The following is a 19,550-nucleotide window of genomic DNA, read 5'->3' as shown; positions in this document are numbered from 1 at the left end:
CATTAATAAAGATGTTGAACAAAACCAGCCCTAGAACCAGTCCTTGGGGTACTCTGTTTGAAACCGACCGTCAACATGACATCGAGCCATTGATAACCACCCATTGGGCCCGATAATCTAGCCAGTTTTCTATCCATTTTACAGTCCATTTATCCAATCCATGTTTCCTTAACTTGCTGGCAATAATATTGTGGGAGACTGTATCAAAAGCTTTGCTAAAGTCAAGCTATATCACATCCACTGATTTCCCCATTGTGAATCTCTGAAACTGGACTGTGCAAAAGTTGCTTTTTACAAATAAACAAAATAAAGAAGCCAAAGATTTTATGAAAAATAGATTAATCTATTTCATTTATAGAAATCATAGGTTTTACTTTTAAAAATGATAGGCAATATTGTCAGGAAAAAAAAATTAAATTGACAGTATAACTTTAAACATGACATGCCAAATTCTTAATTTCCCTAAGAAAATCTGGAATAGTGTCATCAGAGTAGGTAGATTTTTCTAGCAGTGTAACTAACCACAGAATCTGGCCTGTTTTTCTGTTCTTTTGAATTAACATAACTGTGCCAAATTGTGGCTGTCTTATATCTGTGTACATCTTGACTGACATCAATGGGTACACATCTATGAATGTGAGAGTAAAATGTTGCCCAAAATGTGCAGGATGAGAACCTAAAGTGGTGTAAATCAGCAATGCCTCAGTGTTATAAGGGGAGATGTTTATAGTAGGGTGTTAAAAAGCAGTTAATTAGGTAACCATGTAACTGCTAAAATCTTACATACTGCAGTATAAAGTTTAGACTGCAGAACCTGCAGCCAGTTGTCCTCCCGGGAGCGGGGCCAGGATCTGATGTGTAATCATTATGGTAAGCAATACATTCATGTGTATCAATTAACCATTTAAAGGATTACACTATTACATCCCTAGTGTATGCTATGTAAAGATTTTAGCTCATGAATACGTTATGCTAATAAAGTGTTATGGTATAATGACTGTAAGGATTTGTAGTCTCTAACTACATTTTTAACTGAAGCATTTTAATTAAAGCTATATTAAAGTGATGTATCCATTTTTAGAGCTGTTCAGTGGGGAAAAAATATCTGTTTACTTATTTCAGTCTGATATCTTCAACATAGAAATTATCATACATGATCTTACCAATGGTTTATCTAGTCCAGACCTCTATTGGGCAGTGTGGTGTGTGGGGAAGGATATAACACCAGAAGGATGAGAAGAAGGTACAAGACACCCTGTAGAAAGCAAATGCGTGTTAATCTATTTCCTGGAAAATTCTCATAACCCTTAGTAGTTAGAGATTGACTTATATCCCGAATCATACAAATTTATAACCATCATAAAACTTTAAAAAATATTTACTATCTATTCTTGTTATCCACCTAAACATCAAGTCTCTCTTCATATATTAGTTTGAATTCAAATGAAACTTCAGTTGTGAAGAGACTCTGTGCTTGCTCCATCTCAGTGAATATCCTCATATGTTCTATTCTTTCTGTGTTAGGTGCTGAACCTTGCCCTTTTAGAAAGGTTCTCATAGGATCAGCACTCTCACTGATTTCACTTAGGGCATGTCTGCACTAGCAAATTATTTCATAACTAATTTTGAAATAATAACTCGTGAAATAACTATTTTTAAATAGCCTGTCCACACTACAGGGGAACCTCGAAATTAGTCTGTGGCAGGCTCCTTAATGTGGACATACTACCTTGATGGAGAGCTTCAGGAAGCACTGGGGAGTAATTACTTTGAATGACTCTGGGGAGTAGTTACTTTGAAATATAGGCAGTCCCCGGTTTACAGGGATCCGACTTACATCGGATCCCTACTTACAAACGGGGTGAGGCAACCCCGCACTAGCTGCTTTCCCCCAGCAGACCAGGGAGACGCGAAGCGGCTTTTCTCAGCAGACACCTCAGCTTGAGAATAAAGGACTGAGGGTAGTGAGGTCTGGGAGAATAAAACTGAGCTCTGGAGAAATGTTTGGCTAGAGTTTCCCCTACAATATGTACCAGTTCCGACTTACATACAAATTCAACTTAAGAACAAACCTACAGTCCCTATCTTGTACGTAACCCGGGGACTGCCTGTAGTGTGAGTGTGAACACTTCACGGCTGCTATTTCAAAATAACTCTTTAGAAATAAGCATTATTTCTTGTGGAAAGCAGCAGTTATTATTTTTAAATAACCACCCCCTATTTCGAAATAATGGATTTGGTACTGTAGACGCTCCGCTTGTTGTTTCAAAATAAGGGGAGATATTTCAAAATAACTCCTTAGTGCAGTGCAGGGCATAGCTTTGTTTAAACTCAAAGTCTAAAGCAAATTTGTTTTAAGTCTCATCTGTCATATTGTTAGTGTGGATTTTGCTTTTTAAAGCAATTTTAAAAATTGGACTGTAATTTTGGAGTTTTTTTTTAAAATAGTTTATTCCTTTGTTCATTTCTTCCAATGTGAACCATTTGTTACTTTGTACGTTGGTCATCTACTTGCATGTCCAATACATTGAACTTTTGTACATCAGTTTCTTTGGTTATTTGAGCTCTCCAAGTATGTTTGGTGTGTTTGACTTGGGGGAGAGAGATGAATCACCACAGTATGTACAGGGTGAGCTATGTAATCTTGTAAAGGAAAAATGATAGGTGTTGACTGTGTTGGAGAAGAAAAAAATTAACTGAGTTTGCAAACAAAAAGTCTCAACAGCTTCTGAGTTTCAGTATTACTTTTATATTTATTTGTACTGAGATAGCATTTAAAAGCTCCAGCTGAGAACTAAGCCCCATTGTGCTATGCCTTGTACAGACACACAGTATAGGACAGTCCTTTCCTTGAAGGTTTATAATCTAAATAGACAAGAGAGAGAAAAAGAAGTGCTGTTACCACTGTTTTGCAGATGGGGAGCTGAGGCACATAGAGATTAAGTGACTTGCCCAAGGTCACTGGAATCGAAGCATGATCCTCTAAGAGCCCCACTAGTGTTTTAAGAGCAGGATCCTGTTTCCTGTATTGTTTTGGGATTAATCTGATAAGAGGGCTTCCCTAATATATTGCTAGTTAATTTAAATATTTATTGAAATAAAAAAATATTTTCCTGTTTCCTTATGTTTTTTTGCCCAGTAGTCAGGTGAATATGCAAAAGGGTCAGTAAGAAGAGGGGTATTGAAGGTTGTAATTCCTCTTTGGATTGGTGGAACAGTGTTATAGATTGTTTGTTTGTTTGTTTAAATCAGTCAGTCTGGCTGTTCCTCTGCATGACTTTCACTTTTTTTTCTCTTGGATTTAAACTGCTGAACTAACGGAGGGAGAAAAGAAAAACAGTAGCAAAAAATATAGGCAAGAAATGAGGTTAGCTTGGAATAACTATTTCCTTGCTTCCTTTCACTACCTGAAGGAGTAGAAGGTAGTAAAGTGTCATAGTAATGTGACATACAGGAATTCCTGGCTATCCAATGATGTTAGATGTACTTTTATAAAGTGTTGTCCTCTTTCAGTGATTTGCCTAAGGCAAAAACCCACCTGGAAACTTTTTGTTGAGGCCGTCTTACAATGACTGGAGGGCCTATGTCTATTTAATAACTCCATTTCTTGAAGTCTCCAAGCAAAGTGATTTCTAATTCTTCCAAGCTATCTAAGGCGAGTAGACAACACTCCTTTTGGAACTTCACTTCAAGGTGTTACGAAGTTAAGTGATTGGTGGAGGCACCAAAGAGAGTACAGAAGTGTTCCTGCTAATGAAGATGCCATCTACTCAAAGGTACTCAAGAATCTAGGATGGCTTAAAGAAGATACCTCTAAGATCAAGTAGTGGGTCCCCAAAAGAGAACCATGGAGCCAAAAGGATCCAAGGGAGGAATGGTGGCTTTCAAATTCACAGACAGAAGGTGGATGAAGAAAATGACAGAGGACAATATTGTGTCTTCCCCCACTTTATAAAAAAGCCTACAAAATTAGACCCAATTAAGTCCTGGAATAAACAGGTGTGACTTCCATTGAGGCACGTAGGTGTTATATCCATGCACATAGCTGAATTTGGCTGGCCGACTTGGAATGATAGTTATACAAAGTTATATAATAGCTACTTTGTGCTGCCCCTCACTACTGCCTCTGCTTCCCTAGTTACACAACTGTGTTTAGCACTCTGGCTCAATGACTCACCCTCCCTGCCTCCAAGTGTAGATACTCCCAAAGTGTTCTGCAAAACATCATTCTCATGGTGTTTACAAACTAATGGGAGGCACAGCCTGTTCTGCTGGCTTGTGCTACGCTTGAGTGTTACAGATGAGAGGCAATTAATAATCATTCAAGTATAGGGTGGAAGAACCCTTTAGGCTACATCTACACTACAAGGTTTTTGCTCAAAAAGAGCCATTTTTGCGCAAAAACCGGCAGAGCGTCCCCACCTCAAGTGCTTTTTGTGCAAGTAAATCAGCAGAACAGAAGGTTTTTACTAGTAGAGTTATTCCTCTCCCCATGAGGAATAACTCCTTTTTGTGCTACAGCTCTTGCGCAAAAAGGTAGATGTGGGTGCTCCAGAGGTGTTTTTGCGCAAGAAACCCCTATCCGAAAAAGCATAAATGCTCTGGCCATTCTGTTAATGGCCATCAGAGCTTTCTTGTGCAAGAGTGTCCATGCAGTGTGGACGCTCTCTTGTGCAAAAGCACATTGCTTTTGCTGTGTGCGTTGAGGTCTGGATGTGCTTAAGTGCAAGAAGTTTTTGCGGAAGATCTGTTCCGCAAACGGCTTCTTGCACAAAAACCTTGCAGTGTAGACGAAGCCTTATTGAAACTTCACTTATACCAAATATCTTAAATTTCCTACTCAGTATTAGGTTCCTGTTACAAAAGTATCTTATGCAGAATTGTGAGGCTGCAGAGACCCATTAGCTCCTCAGACTTTATTTTGCTGTGGCAGATGGACATGTCTCCATCAGGAATACTTCTTATATCATCTTACCTTAACGGTAGCCAGCTGCTTTATATTTCAATTGTTTTCTGGTGGGAGAAAGCCACCTTGATATCTGCTCTAACCTTGTGAGATGCTTATGTGACATGCTTTCTTCTCTGAAAGATGACCAGGTCTTCTCTTGGATTGCCGAGTGACCTTTACATAAATTGTCTGATCAGATTGCTACATGACTTCCCTCTTTTCTGGTATTTTCCATCCATGCTTATGAGACTTTCTTTTTTTTTTTTCCTTTAAGCTTTGCTAGTATTTTCACCCTTCTTAAAGTAGGTCATCTGCAAACATCTTACTGTGCCATTTACTCCATCTTGTAGCTTAAATGAGAATGGACCCAATACTGTCCTTGGGCATCTTCCTCCTAACTAGGCGCAAACCTTTAATTGTCTCTTGCCCTTCATTTGCTGTAATTCAGACAAGTAACAGTACACAGGGAAGGGCCTCTCCAAGCTGCCACTTGAAAATTTAAGATTTTGCGAGCAGCAATATTTTCCTACGGTGTATACAAGGAGGGTGGAGTTGAGGGACAAAATGATCAGAGATGGGATTATTGCTGTTTTTGTGGCAGGCTGCTATTGTTGCTGTATTGTTAAGGGCAGCTTTTTATTATTTAACATTCATACTATGACATGCCTCGAAGCCAATCGGGATAGTACCGTTTTGTGCTAGGTGCTGTCTAAACTTATTTAATATTTGTTACTGTAGTGTGTCTAAAGCTAATGTTTGATTACTACATGTGCCAATCAACCAATCACCATTCTAGTCAGAGGTGATGGTGCTATGTAAACATTCAGGTTCTCCAAGAGTTCCTATTATACGACCCTGTTTTCAGTTGCTGATAACTTTGCCAAACTAACTGTTCAGGCGGAAACTGTCCTGGCTAGATATCTGCAACAGGTTGCATTTTTATGGAAAGTTTCAGCATGATGGGAATGAATCAAGGTTGTGTAGTGAAGATGACTGCACAACTACTAATTTTACTTGTTACAGAGGCTGGAAGGTGTCTCTTCGGTGAGCCAGGGGATTGCAGAAAGAGACAAGATGGCTGTATGGTTAAAATAGTTGAATGCTGCCCCGGAGAAGTGGATTCTTTCTTGCCTTTGCCACAGAGTTAATATGTGACACTGGGAAAGTTGATTAAAACAAACTTTTCACAAGTGGGACACTAGTTGTATGTTCCAGTGTGAGTCCCTGATGTTTGATTTGCAGAAGTGCTGAGCACTTGCAACTTAAGTCAATGGGAGCAGTGCTTTGAATATAGGAAGAGTTATGTAATACTATCTACGCTGAAAATCAGGGTCTAGACACGTCATGTTGGGCCAACAAAATTAGTGGGTACTATCAACGTTAATTTTCCTGTGCCTCTATGCCCCAGCTGTAAAATGGGGATAATACCCACTCATTTAAGAGATAGAAGGTAATTATTTGTGAAATGCTTAGATACTATAGTGATAGGCACTACAGAAAAGCCCACAAGGAAATTAAATAATTCTGTATTCTAAGAAGGACTTGAATAGTGTGCAGTAAATAAGACCTATCGCCGCACATTGAGGAAAAAACAAAATATAGAATTCAGTAACTGAGCACCAGCATCCTGGGTACTAAATGAGGCAGGTGTCCTGGGGAGAAAACAATGTCATGTAATTAAAAACCATATCATAATGCACACACATCAGGGTAACTTGCTGATTTCATGGGCATCTTCAATGTGGCATTTCCTAACAGAATGCCTGGATTTGCAATCTTAATGTAGTTGTTGGATGCAATATATAGTTTAAAATTATTTTCTCACTAGTTACCCTCCAGTCCTTTAGTTTCTGGTCTGTCCTTGAGGTCATTGCTGCCACCCAATGTAAGCAACTCCCTCCTATTGTTGGCAGTAGCTTCAGTCAACTGCAAAGAGCAACCCTGAACTCTGGTCTTGGAAGGTTAAAACGTCTCTTATGCTTATTAACAGAAGAAGCTGCAGTTTGTCCTGTCTGCCTGGGTTTGCACACGTAACAGATTGATTAAAGTAAGCATAAGAAGATCTCTTTTAATGTGTATAATGACATCATCATCTAGAAGTCTGTCTGGAAGTAAAATTAAATATGCTTTAATATTCTGGAAATATCAACTGTCTTTGGAAGTTTAGAAGCATGTGCACTGGTGTTTAATGAGAAACAAAAGTGATAATGCAACGCATAATATGGCATTCCTGGGCGTGTGGTGAGTGTACTGTAGGTGTCGCATGTGCTTTCCCCAAGTGCCTCACTAGCTGGGAGGCAGAGGGACGGAGCCATGGGAATTGCATCTTTGGCGGTGCTGTAAACTTTTTTTCCTGTTACCCTGTTTACATTTGCACCCCCTTGGTGGGGAAGGAGCACCTTCTCAATCCCAAATGCATATATATGAGAGGTAGGCACAGTAGAGCCCAGACTCTGTTGCTGATTTGGAATTGTATCAGAAGAGAATGTGTTTACAATCTTTTTGGGCCCCTTTTAATAATCCTCATTGCCCTATCTCTTCCAAGAGTTCAGAGACTCCAGTCTCTCTTAACTCCCCTCTCCCCTCTGAATCTTTATAATAGCTCCCTCTGGGGAGATCATGTGGTAGATGGTGGAATTATAAGGGTGAGGCGTTTCTATAGCAATTATTCCAGGAATAATGACATGCTGACTCAACAGTAATATGTGTACAGTATGTACATGTGCACTTTCTTGCCACAGCTTTTAGCCAAAGTGTTGTTAAACACATCATTTACTGACCTTATTTGGATGACCCATCTTTGTCACACAGCCCACGACTAAAGCAAACATCCTGGCTAGGTGCACCTACGTGAAGCAAATCAAGTAAGCACAGCCCACTAGGTTTGGGCCAGCAGCATGTACCAATAATTTCTGTGATGTGGGTGCCAAAGGCATTATCTTGAATCTTAGTGCTTCTCCCCCTTTTCCCCTCGTCCGTGGACTTTTAACCACTGTGAAAGTCTTGGAATGCTATTTTTGGCTTCAAAAATTGTACGTCAGCTGGGTGAGCCAGGTCAGACAGACAGTCCGCTTTGCTGGGAAAAGGCAGCTTGACATGTTTTGCCTGCATAATTCAGGATGTTTGGGCTTCCTGAGCATTATTCTTTCAGTGTCAGGAGGTCACTGTCAGATGAAGCAGTTGCATGAACTTTCTGTTCTGCCTGATTGTTTCTATAGCAGAGCTTTCTGCCAGTGGTTTTCAAACATGTACTTTCAAAATTCCACGAAAAAAGGAACACCAACAGCAATGTACTGGATGAGAAGGGAAATAGATAACAAATCAACCAACCCTTACGGTAAAGCCCTCAATGAACACACGTTTTTGATGCAGCAGTATGTTGTGCTGACCAGTTAGGAGGAAGGGTCTTGGTCCAGTTCCTGTTGGAATCATTAACAAAGCTCCCATGTAATTTCAGAGGGAGCTGGATCAGGTCTTAAAACAGGAAGGCTAAAGTGTTCAGATTAAAGGGTGTCTATATTTGGATGCCTAACTTTATGGCGCCTGAATTTTCACATGTGCTGAGCTATCTGCAGATGCCATTGTCTTCAGTAAGAGACTCAGTATCTTATGGAAGAGAGTTCCATGGCTAAATGATACCTTGGTTTTTTATTTTCCACCCTCTTTAAGTTTTTAAATATGTTGCCATTTAATTGGGTGTCTTCTTGTTCTTGCTGAGAAGGTAAATGGTGTCATGGTGGACCTAACTAAGATTCACTGTTTTTCTATAAATCTTGTTACGTCTCCTTTTCATTTTTCTCCTCTCTAAACTAAACAGTCCCAATCAATTCAATTTCTCATATGGAAATCTCTTCAAGCTGCTAATAATTTTCATTGCACTTTTATGGATACCCTGTTAGCCTGTTGCCTCCTTCTACTTCTGATTTGTGCTATATAGAAATAGAAACATTAAAATGAAAGGCTGTGAAAAAACTATAGAACAAAATCATCCCTTGTCTCATTGCGGAGCATCGTGTATCCTTCTGCCTCCCAGATCTCCATTCTGTTCCTACATCCATTTACACTGTACCAGAAGCTTCAGCTCTCTTGCTTGGTTGATGACTCCTAATGCCAGTCACCCTTTGGTTGGAAACAACCCAAACAGTGCAAACTGTGAGGGGTGGGTAGAGAGGAAAACACAGTTAGGTTTGTTTGAGGTGAGAGGAAGAATAATATGAATACATTCTAGGACACTTTTACCCTAGCAGCCTGTATTGTGAATTATGGGTTATAATGTCCCAGTGTAATAAGAGGGCACTATAGGCAATAGAGGAGCTCAATGTCTGAGCACATTGGGGGCAGGATGTATTAACTTAAGATAAAGTGATTTAAATCAGGAAGCAGTGATTTACATAATATATTTTAATTGTTTCATATTTGTATTTAAAAAAATGTCCTAACGAGAGGGTGATTCTCATTGGTAGGCACCCATTAAAATGGTAGTTTGCAACTTACTATAGCTCTTACATTAAATTTAGTGTTTGGTATTGCTGACAAGAGAGGATACACTGTATCTGTGCAAACATATTTAAGCAATTATGTAGCTTAATTTTCATTGATAGAGTTTTTATTATGTTAAATGGTGAATGATGTATTTCTGATTTACTAAATTCATTTGTTTTACTTGTAATTGTGTCCAGCTTTGTTTGGATGAAACTTAAAATAAACAGAGTACAACAGTTTTTTATTAAATACAGTTTCGTTAATTGTACTAAATGCACAAGAAAAATATGGGCTGACTTATTAAACAAAAAGTATTATCTATAACTAGCACATTTACCCGGCATTGCTTGGATCCTTAACTGAATTAAGTTCATGCAATTGCTCTGTGCTCCCCGACAGTGATGAAAGGAGACAGCCAGCAACATTCCTGTATGAATCGGTAATGGGGGGGGGGAAGAGCCCACGCCCCTTGCCCTCCCTTAAGGGTGCCTGGGGAGTGGGAGACTTGGGGCTGGAGCAGTCCCAGAGGGAGTGGGGGGAGTGCACCCCCAGCCAGTCCCTTTCATCTACCTGGTGATTGCTTGTCATAAAACCATACAGAAAAGAGACAATCCCGACGCCTGGGGCAAAGCAGCTGGGGTGCTGCCGGGTTGGTCTTGTAGCGCCGCCCCTCGGCGCTGCGGGACCAACCCAGCAGGACCCCAGCTGCTCTGCCCCAGGGGTCCCCAAGAGCATCTGGGTTGCTGCCGGGTTGGTCCCGCAGCCTCGAGGGGCAGACCAACCCGGCAGCACCCCAGCTGTTCTGCTCCCAGCTTCCCCGATTCAGCTGCTGGTCAGTTTCAGCAGCGGCTGAATGGGGGAAGCCTGTCCAGCTGCCCCAGCACTTCCGGGTTCCTGATGGTGCTGGACCATCAGGAGTTCTGGAGCATTGGATGCCGGACTAATGGAGTTTTACTGTATTTTGAATTTAGTCATTTTAAAATAATTTCTTAGTGTAGACATGCCCTCAGTGAAGTATCAGAGGTGCTAGATTTTGGGAGAACTTTTTCTTATGCATGTGTGAAGCATAATTGGTTTTGTGATATTAAAACTATTTTGCTTTCCCAACTTTTATTATTAATTTCTGTAAAGATTGGCTTCTTTTGATATAGAGTTTTTCACATCACTGCAACAGGCTTTTCTGTGGCTACACAGCCTATTACGTGCTCTTCTGAAGTGAATTTCTCCTTGTGATGGTGGTTAAGGGAGCATGAGTTAACATGGCAGGACCAAATGCTGGGAGAGAGTCAAGAGAGGTGCCCATTTTTATGAGACTTGTCCAAGTCAACAGCAGAGGGTGGGAACGATTTTTCAACGAGGGGTGCTGAGCTGCACCCGTTCCTTATCTCTGTCTGTGCCCATCACCACCATATGCAGCTGGGGCCAGCAGCCAGGAGTCCAGGCCTGTGAACTAGGTGGGACCTAGGGTTGCCAGGTGTCCGGTTTTGAACTGGACAGTCCAGTGTTTGAGCTTCTGTTCGGGAAACAAATTGAGAAAATAGAAATGTCCGGTGCCAGCAACTGAGCGGGATTCAGGGCTGGCAGCCAAGACCCTTTGTGTGAGGACAGCAGCCGAGCAGGATCTGGGGCTTGAAGCCGGGACAACTGGCACAAAGAATTAGACTTTGGGTCAAGAGAGGCTACTGCTGGTGAGATCTGAGCCCAGAAAGGCCAGGTTCCTGGGACAGGAGGGAGCTTGCAGAGGAAAGTGGTGGAGCACTTCTGGGGCAGAGAGAAAAGGAGGATAGAAATGAACAATATGACAAAAATAGAGGGAGTTTTTTCTCCACATGCAGCAGCAGTTCTAATTAAAAAAAAAAAAAAAGCCAACTATGTTAGGATCCATTAGCAAAGTGATAAGAAAATATAATGCCACTCTCCATCAACGTTATGCCTACAAGTGCAATTCTGTTTGCTTGCCTTCAGGTCGCCCCACCTCAAAAAAGATATTTTGGAATTAGAAAAGGGCAAAAAAAGTGACTAGGAGATATGGATCAGCTTCCATATGAGGAGAGATTAAAAGACGGGGACCGTTCAGCTTGGAAAAGAGACCACTAAAGGGAGAGTTGAAAGAAGTCTATACAATTGTGAATGATGTGGATAAAATGACTATTCGTGCAAGGGAATAATGGTGAACACTTCTAGCTAGGAACTACCTCATTTTGTGTTGTGTTCAGGGCTGAGCATATCTAATGCTTAGCAGGTAATAAACAATAATAAAAAGTGGCTGACCTATAGGTGGAAGCACAAGCTGTAAAATCAAGAAATCTTGAAACAGTTTTATTTTGAAACCTTCATTTGTTTGCAGTGAAAACCTTAGCCCATATTTAGCATCAAATGTTAGCCTGCCAAGTTCCAGTCATGACATATGATCAAGTGATTGTTGGAAATGGATGCTCAAAACTCTTCCTAATCTCACAAGTTTGCCCCCTCCCCCAAGCATTGTATGTTCCGCCTGAGACTGCAGATGACTCTTAAAATGGACAATTTAAGCCTCAAAATTGGCTTTCAAAAAACAAGGCAAAAAAAATCATTTTTGTTATGTGTAGGTAGAGAGAATGTATTTAATTCCACAAAAATATTAAAAGATAATATGACAGCTTTAGGTTAATGCATGAGAACCTGAAAATTAAGTAAAACTAAAGGGGGGGGGGAAATGAAATGGACTCTTCTCATTTTCCTTGCCTAAAATGAAAGAAATGCACAAAGTTCTGTAAATGGTGTAAACAATGTGAAGGAGGCCAAGTGGGCCAATTAACTGCCCAGGCTACACCTAGAGAAGGAGTCAGTAAGAAGAGATTAATTACACTAGGCTCAGACAGACAGGAACAGAAGATGAGCCCTAGGGAAGTAGTCTACATTTACTCACTAGGTGAAGAGAGGTGTGTTTGGGGTGACAGAGGGCAGATTGTATAGAAGTGCGAAGAACTACAGGTTGAACCTCTCTAGTTTGGCACCCTCGGGACCTGACCGGTGCCGAACCAGAGAATTTGCCAAACCATGTTTGGTCAATGTTGTCTAGCAGCATTGCCAACACTTCCACTGCTCTCTGGGCTCTTAGAAGACATTCAGGGGTAAATTAGAGCTAAATAACAGCTCAGAAGAATGAAAGCCAACACAGGTTGCTGTAAATAAACTTTATGGGACCAAGGGAAACTTGGCCACACCCATAAGTGGACATCTGGCTAACCAAAATCATGCTGCACCACAGCATGGTGCTGGAATAGAGTGCCAGACTAGACAGGTTCAACCTGTACTACCTTGACTGTCTTAACAACTTCTCCCTCACTAAAGTTGTGTTCCATGGAAGCACGCAGTTCTTTCTTTTAAGTGCAGCTATTCAGCACACAAATGTTTTTGGGGAGCTGGAAAGCATCTGTTTACCCCATATAAAGCATTGGATAATCTGACACACGCATGTATAGTGCAGATTAAGGAAGTTACTTTTCTCTGAAGCGTGAGGTGCAAGCTGCTCTACAAGGCAGGATCCCAGAATTAATGGACCCATGCCCATTTCTTCCTTCTATTGTTTATGCTCTCTTGTTAGGACTCATTTTGCAAAATCAATTTCTGCTTTAAGTGACTCTGCCCATGGCATGAGATGGGAACTCTTTTCCTGTAATTCACACAATTGTGCAAGAAGCAGCACTCAGTATCAGGGAAGTACAAGACAAATACTATCCACATATCATCAGGCATTTCTTTCATGTCATTTCAGTATGACAGGAGGAAAGGGCCTCATGCTTTTCCCACCTCCTTTTATGCGTCATATCACACCTGCATGCGGGCCAGGTAAACTCTAACACAGTGAGGAGAGCACAGCAGCATGGTGGCTAAATCAAGAGAATTAGCCAAACCCTTCTCAGATTACCCTTCTTCTGCACATCTTCATACCTGGTCAGTTTGCTGAGCAGGCTTTGAAAATCCGCATCTTGCAAATGTGCTGCAAGTCAAATGGGGAAATGCCCCTAGAGAGAGAACCTTACTCTGCTTTTCTTTTTAAAGTGTCATGCTTACTTTGCACTTGAATGGTTTTTTTCATATCAATCAAGGATGGAAAAGTACCTGCCTGGCACTTTCCACATCTCTTCATGTGCAGATTCCAATACTGCATTCATTTTTTCTGAAGGGCAGGATTATTTTTTCTGGGGCTTCTCCCTGTACATCTCAAAAAGGAAAATTTCTATCATTGCACTGGTTGTGTTATCTTCCCTGGTTCTTCCCTAAGGAAGCTATGACCTTAGTGGGCTTATCTGCGCCAATGTGAGTTCAGAATCAGATCCCTAGATTGCGAATTAGGTTGATAAATGTAATTCTTAACATATCTTGAGACTTTGATAAAGTATTTGACTGAATACTGCTGATTGATACCGGCGCACATGAGGTCAGAGATAGCTTTTTACACTAATCGTATAGTGAGGGAAGCAGCTAGAGCAGTGTTTCTTAAACTGTGTTCCTTGGCACACCGGTGTGCCGTGAGACAGTCGGAGGTGTGCCATGGAGAACAACAGAATGGCCACCCTTAAAGGGGCAGGCTACCCTTTTTTTTCTCAATAACTTTCTCCTAACCCTTTTTTTTTCTCAATAACTCCTCCCCCCTTTCCCCTGACCCTTTTTCCCTCTGACATTGTGAGTTTTTTTGCTCAACAAAAGATCCTTGGTGTTCCCCATAAAAAAATTATCGTTTGATGTTCCTCAGTCTTAAAAAGTTTAAGAAACACTGAGCTAGAGGGATACAGTTGCCTTTCTTCTCTAGGTCACCAGTTTATATTAAAACTGTTTGTTCATGCGACGAAAACTATTACTATTATTTGGCTGTGAGAAATGAGGGCCAGCTCAGCTAGTATAAATAACTTCATGCCAAATAGGGATCTGGCCTTGTGTTTGCTTGAAAGATTTGAGCAAAATCTCTTTGGCTGTTTTTTGAGTCAGGCGTTGGGAGGGTGGACTTTTTCCTATTTTAGGAAAATTACACCAAAAATGGTGGAAATTTGGAAACTGAGATATTGGACTGGAAAAAAGTATTTGGTTGTGAGACTTCCAATGGCTACATGACGTTACACTGTGAGATCTGAATGCTACATACTGTATTCTGTGGGTTCCAGGGCTATGCACAATTGGTTGCTAATGTTTCTGATTTACATAGGAGAATTTGGAAGCAACTCCCCTGAAGTTGCTGTAGTCGGAAGTCAATCAGGACCTTTCTTCATAGAAATCTAGGGCTAGAAGGGACCTCAAGAGGTCATCTCCTTCACTGAGGCAACATTCAGTATATCTAACTTGTTCTAGAGCTTAAGGGCAGTTAGACTTAAAAAGCTTTTTCTTAACATCCAACCTAAATCACCCTTGCTATAAATAAAGCCAAATTCTTTTAATTTGCCTCTCTATGGTCATGGAGAACAATTGATTGTCATCCTCTCTATAACAACCTCTTACGTATTTGAAGAAATATGTCATTTCCCTCCCTCCCCCAATCGTCTTCTCCTATGGTCTTCACTTTTCAAGACTAAACATACCCAGCTCTGTCAGTCTTTCCTCTGAAGTCATGTTTTGTAGCCCTTAATTTTGTTGCTGTCCTATGGACTCTCTCCAGTTTGTTCACATCTTTCCTAAAGTGTGGTGCCCAGAACTGGACAGGCTACTCCAGCTGAGACCTCACTAATGAGGAGAATAATTACCTCCAATGGGGTGTCTGCACAGAGAATGGGGGGGAGGGGACTTCTTGAGTCAGCCTGAGTCTGGGTCAGCTAACTTCTCCTTACAACAAGGGACTAAAAATATCAGTGTAGATGTTCATGCCCAGGCTCTGATACCTGGCAAGAGGGAAGGATCTTGGACACTGGGCTCCAGCCTGAGCAGGAATCTCTGTGTTGCTATTTTTAGCCCTGTACCACAAGCCTGAGTCATCTGACCTGTGCTCTGAGACTCTCTGTAATGGGTTTTCTTTTGTTTTCTTATTTGTGGTGCAAATGTACCCTTTCATACCACACCTCTTTTACTCCTGCATACCAGAATTATATTTAACTTTTTAAACAGCATCACATTGATAACTCATGTTCAATTTGTGATCTCTTGTATAACCCTGGATCCTTTTTTGTAGTATTTCTGCCTCCCCAGGTGTTTTCCATTTTGTAGTTTTGCATTTATTGTTGTTTTTTCCTTCCCAAGTATAGTATTCTGCACTTACCTCAAATGAATTTCATCTCACTCATTTCAGAACTATTCTTTCATTATGGTTATTTTGAATTCTAATCCTGTCCTCCAAAGTGCTTGGTTTCATCTGCAAATTTTACATGTGTATTCTCTATTCCATCATCCCCATTGCGTATGGAAATAGTGAATAATGTCAGACGCAGGACAGATCTCTGTGGAACGCCACCCCTCCCAGATGTGGCATCCTAATGTGACAGTTAGCTATTGATAACTGTTCTCAGAGGCTACGTCTAGACTGGCATGATTTTCTGGAAATGCTTTTAACGGAAAAGTTTTCCGTTAAAAGCATTTTCGGAAAAGAGCGTCTAGATTGGCACGGACGCTTTTCTGCTAAAGCACTTTTGGCAGAAAAGCGTCCCTGGCCAATCTAGACGCACTTTTCCGCAAAAAAGCCCCGATTGCCATTTTTGCGATCGGGGCTTTTTTGCGGAAAACAAATCTGAGCTGTCTACACTGGCCCTTTTGCGCAAAAGTTTTGTTCTAAAGGGACTTTTGCCCAAATGGGAGCAGCATAGTATTTCCGCAAAAAGCACTGATTTCTTACAGTAGGAAGTCAGTGCTTTTGCGGAAATTCAAGCGGCCAATGTAGACAGCTGGCAAGTTTTTCCGGAAAAGTGGCTGATTTTACGGAAAAACTGGCCAGTCTAGACACAGCCAGACTGTGCCTCTTTTAACTAGTTTTGCACTCCCTTTACGTCCATTTTAGCTAGACCACATTACCCTAGTTAGTTTATGAGAATGTCATGTGGAACACTGTCAAAAACCTTACTAACACCTGCTGTCAATTAGCCTGATTTGGGGCACCATTTATGGGGTGGCATCTGCCCATCCCCCAGTTTGAGACGGAGGCTCTGCTGGAGGCCCACGTGCTAGTCCTAGGCAGAGCTCTTAACTTCAGCACAGCCTGAATGTGAGTTCTGAAGAGAGATGCTGTTCCCAGATTGCACCCCCAGGGCAAGAAGCCAGCAATTTGTTTATAACACAGAGGCAGGGTGATTAGGATAAGGAAGTGCTTGTAATGAATGATCTTGAAAGATGTGTAAAACAGCAATCTCACAGCATGGGGGTTTTGGGAATGAGTAATGTTATGAGAATAGAAAAAATATAGCCAAGGTCGCATTCAGAAAATAGGGAGATGTGAAGGGTGTAGGTGAAAAGAAGGGGCCAAAAGCCAGGGAAGGGATAGCAGTGATATAGAGAAGTTCCCACTCTTCCAGTGGTACTTATGTGGCCCCATCAGCAGAGTATTTGAGCACCTCACAAGGTCTGACCTATTTCTCCTCAGACCCTTGATGAGGTAGAGCAGTGCTATTCTCTCTGTTGTACGTATGAGACATTGAAGCACAGAGAAAATAAAGGCCTGATTTTTCAAAGGTATTTAGGCAGCGACAAAGTTAGGTACTTTGTAAATTCCACTAGATGCCTAGCTGCATCTTTGGGTGCCTAAAAACACCATTGACACTATCACTACGGCACTGGCCTGAGGTGATACAAGACTTCCATGGGAGTAGAACTGAGGTCTCTCAGGCTATGTCTACACTATGAGTTTTCTCTGCAAAAGATATGCTAATGAGGGACTCATTTTCATGAGTAGTGATCTCATTTGCATATTTTCTGCCGATCTGGCTTTTTGCTAGTGTTTTTGTGCAAAAACAAGCAGTGTGGATGTTTTTTTTGTGCAAAACCCATTTTTCCCGCAAGATCCTTAAAAAGGAGGTTTACTGATCTTGCAGGAAAGGGGGGTTTTGCACAAAATGAAAATGTCCACACTGCTTGATTTTGCACAAAAACCCCAGCGAAAAACCAGATTGGCAGAAAATATGCAAATGAGATCACGACTCATGCAAATGAGTCCCTCATTAGCATATTTATTGCTGAGAACTCATAGTGTAGACGTATCCTCAGAGTTTTTCCTAGCCATTGAACCTACCTCTCTCTCTGCTGCATGCTGCAAAAAAAAAAAAAAAAAGGACACTGTGGCTACGTCTCAATTACACCCCTCTGTTGGCAAAGGGACGTAAATTAGATGTATCGAAAGTACAAATGAAGCGGGGATTTAAATATCCCACGTTTCATTTACATAATGGTGGCTGCCGCTTTTTTTTCAAAATGGGGCTTTTCGAAAAGAAAAATGCGTCAGTTTAGGTGGGGCATTTTCGACAGAAATGCTCCGTTTCAAAAGATCCTGTACTCCTCAAAAAATATACTCATTTTCTGAGGAGTACAGGATCTTTCGAAATGGGACATTTCTGTTGAAAATGCCCTGTCTAAAGCGGATGTTTTTTTTTTTTGAAAAGCCCTGTTTTGAAAAAAAGCGGCTGATGCCATTATGCAAATGAAGCACGGGATATTTAAATCCCTGCTTCATTTGCACTTTTGACAGGTGTAATTTACGTCCCTCTGCCGACAGAGATGTGTAGTTTAGACACGGCCTGTGTGTTTCATTTGTTCCAGTCTTTTTCTAGGTAGTAAAGCTAAACTGACTGGTCTGTCATTCTTCAGGTGCTCCCTTTTCTCTTTGTATGGAATATATAATTTCTTTGTATATCTATTTTCTTTATGTATATTTTGATGTGAATTTATAATTCCAAAGGTAGTCCCCAATGGCTTGGAGATTGCTTCAGCTGTCTTTAGAGTGAAGCAGTGTTATTTTCTGTACAGGGTCAAAACATTTTCTATAATCATCTCCCCTTTGACATTATCTCCTTAGACATCCTGTCCTTCCCAGGTTTTCCCCACAGCTTCCTTTTCCTTTTTGTTCCAAGTCACTAACACAGAGACGTTTTAAATCTTTAACATCTAGTTGTTAAATAACAAAAGAACCAGCAGAGGGCAATGATAATAGCAATAAAGGGAGCACAGAAATTGGTCTTGTACAGCAATTCTAGCTATAATAAATGTAAAACATACGAATTCTGACGTGAAAATAGGCCATCTAAACCCCAGAGCTTACAATCAATGAATAGAAAAGTGATATAAAAATAATAGTTGTATGTAACTGAAATCATAATTTACATATTATATCTTGCAGTGTTTTCTTTTGGAAACCAAGTCACTTATTTAGGTGTAAGATCAGGGAGACCGCATGAACTAAAGAAGGGAGCTTGAAACTCATGAGGGATTAATTTCTTTAAGACACCCTCCCTTTGAATCCAGGTAGCATTTCTGGTTTGTCTGGCAAAATTATCATTGGCTATGGCCCTAAGAATGTGGGTAACTTTTAAGCACGAAGATGAGTTGCTTTTGTGAATCATGACTAGTTATGAATCAAGACTGACTCTGTTGCTGTAGTCCTTTTGCATTTTATATGAATATCAGAAAGGGGGTTAAGAGCCAGGATTCCTGGGCTTTATTACTGACACTGAGTCTCTTTGGTAGCTGGAGGTAAGTCATTTTACATTTGTGCCTCATTTTTACCGTTTGTGAAATGTGTATGATAATACCTATGTTGCAGGGGGATAATGATGCTTCCCAAGGGTATATAGTATTGGGAGGCACCTCGCTATCACTCTGCCTTTAGCATGAGGGAACTTTGTCTGTATTTGCCAGGAATCAGTTCCTTGACACCGTCAGCCACAGGAAATGCAAGTCCTTCCCTCTCAGCCCCTGCAGGTTCTGCTGTTCCTCAGCAGCATGGCAACAGGCACACTCCAACCTTCAAGTCCTTGCAGCATCCTCCCGTGGTACCAAGCCCCCTTTCAAAATCCCCAGGCCCACTGTTCCCAGAGGAGGTTTACCTCAGTTTACTAGTTATGGTTTAGAATACGGCCCCACTTAACATATGGCACTTAGATATGTTTATAGAGAAAATCAGTATACATCTGTTTAACAAAGCACAGACAGCCCAATGATAAACAAAGGGTTACAT

The 19,550-nt window shown here is 41.0% G+C and overlaps 1 long non-coding RNA gene across 1 annotated transcript in view; it reads left to right on the top strand.

Moving 5' to 3' along the window:
• Nucleotides 1-19,550, top strand: part of LOC142818777 (uncharacterized) — a 68,358-nt gene that overhangs the window by 10,068 nt on the left and 38,740 nt on the right. The window lies entirely within an intron of this gene.

This window comes from Pelodiscus sinensis, chromosome 1, assembly GCF_049634645.1.
Source record: "Pelodiscus sinensis isolate JC-2024 chromosome 1, ASM4963464v1, whole genome shotgun sequence".
Taxonomy (NCBI): Eukaryota; Metazoa; Chordata; order Testudines; family Trionychidae; genus Pelodiscus; species Pelodiscus sinensis.
This window is presented reverse-complemented; position numbering and strand designations above follow the sequence as displayed.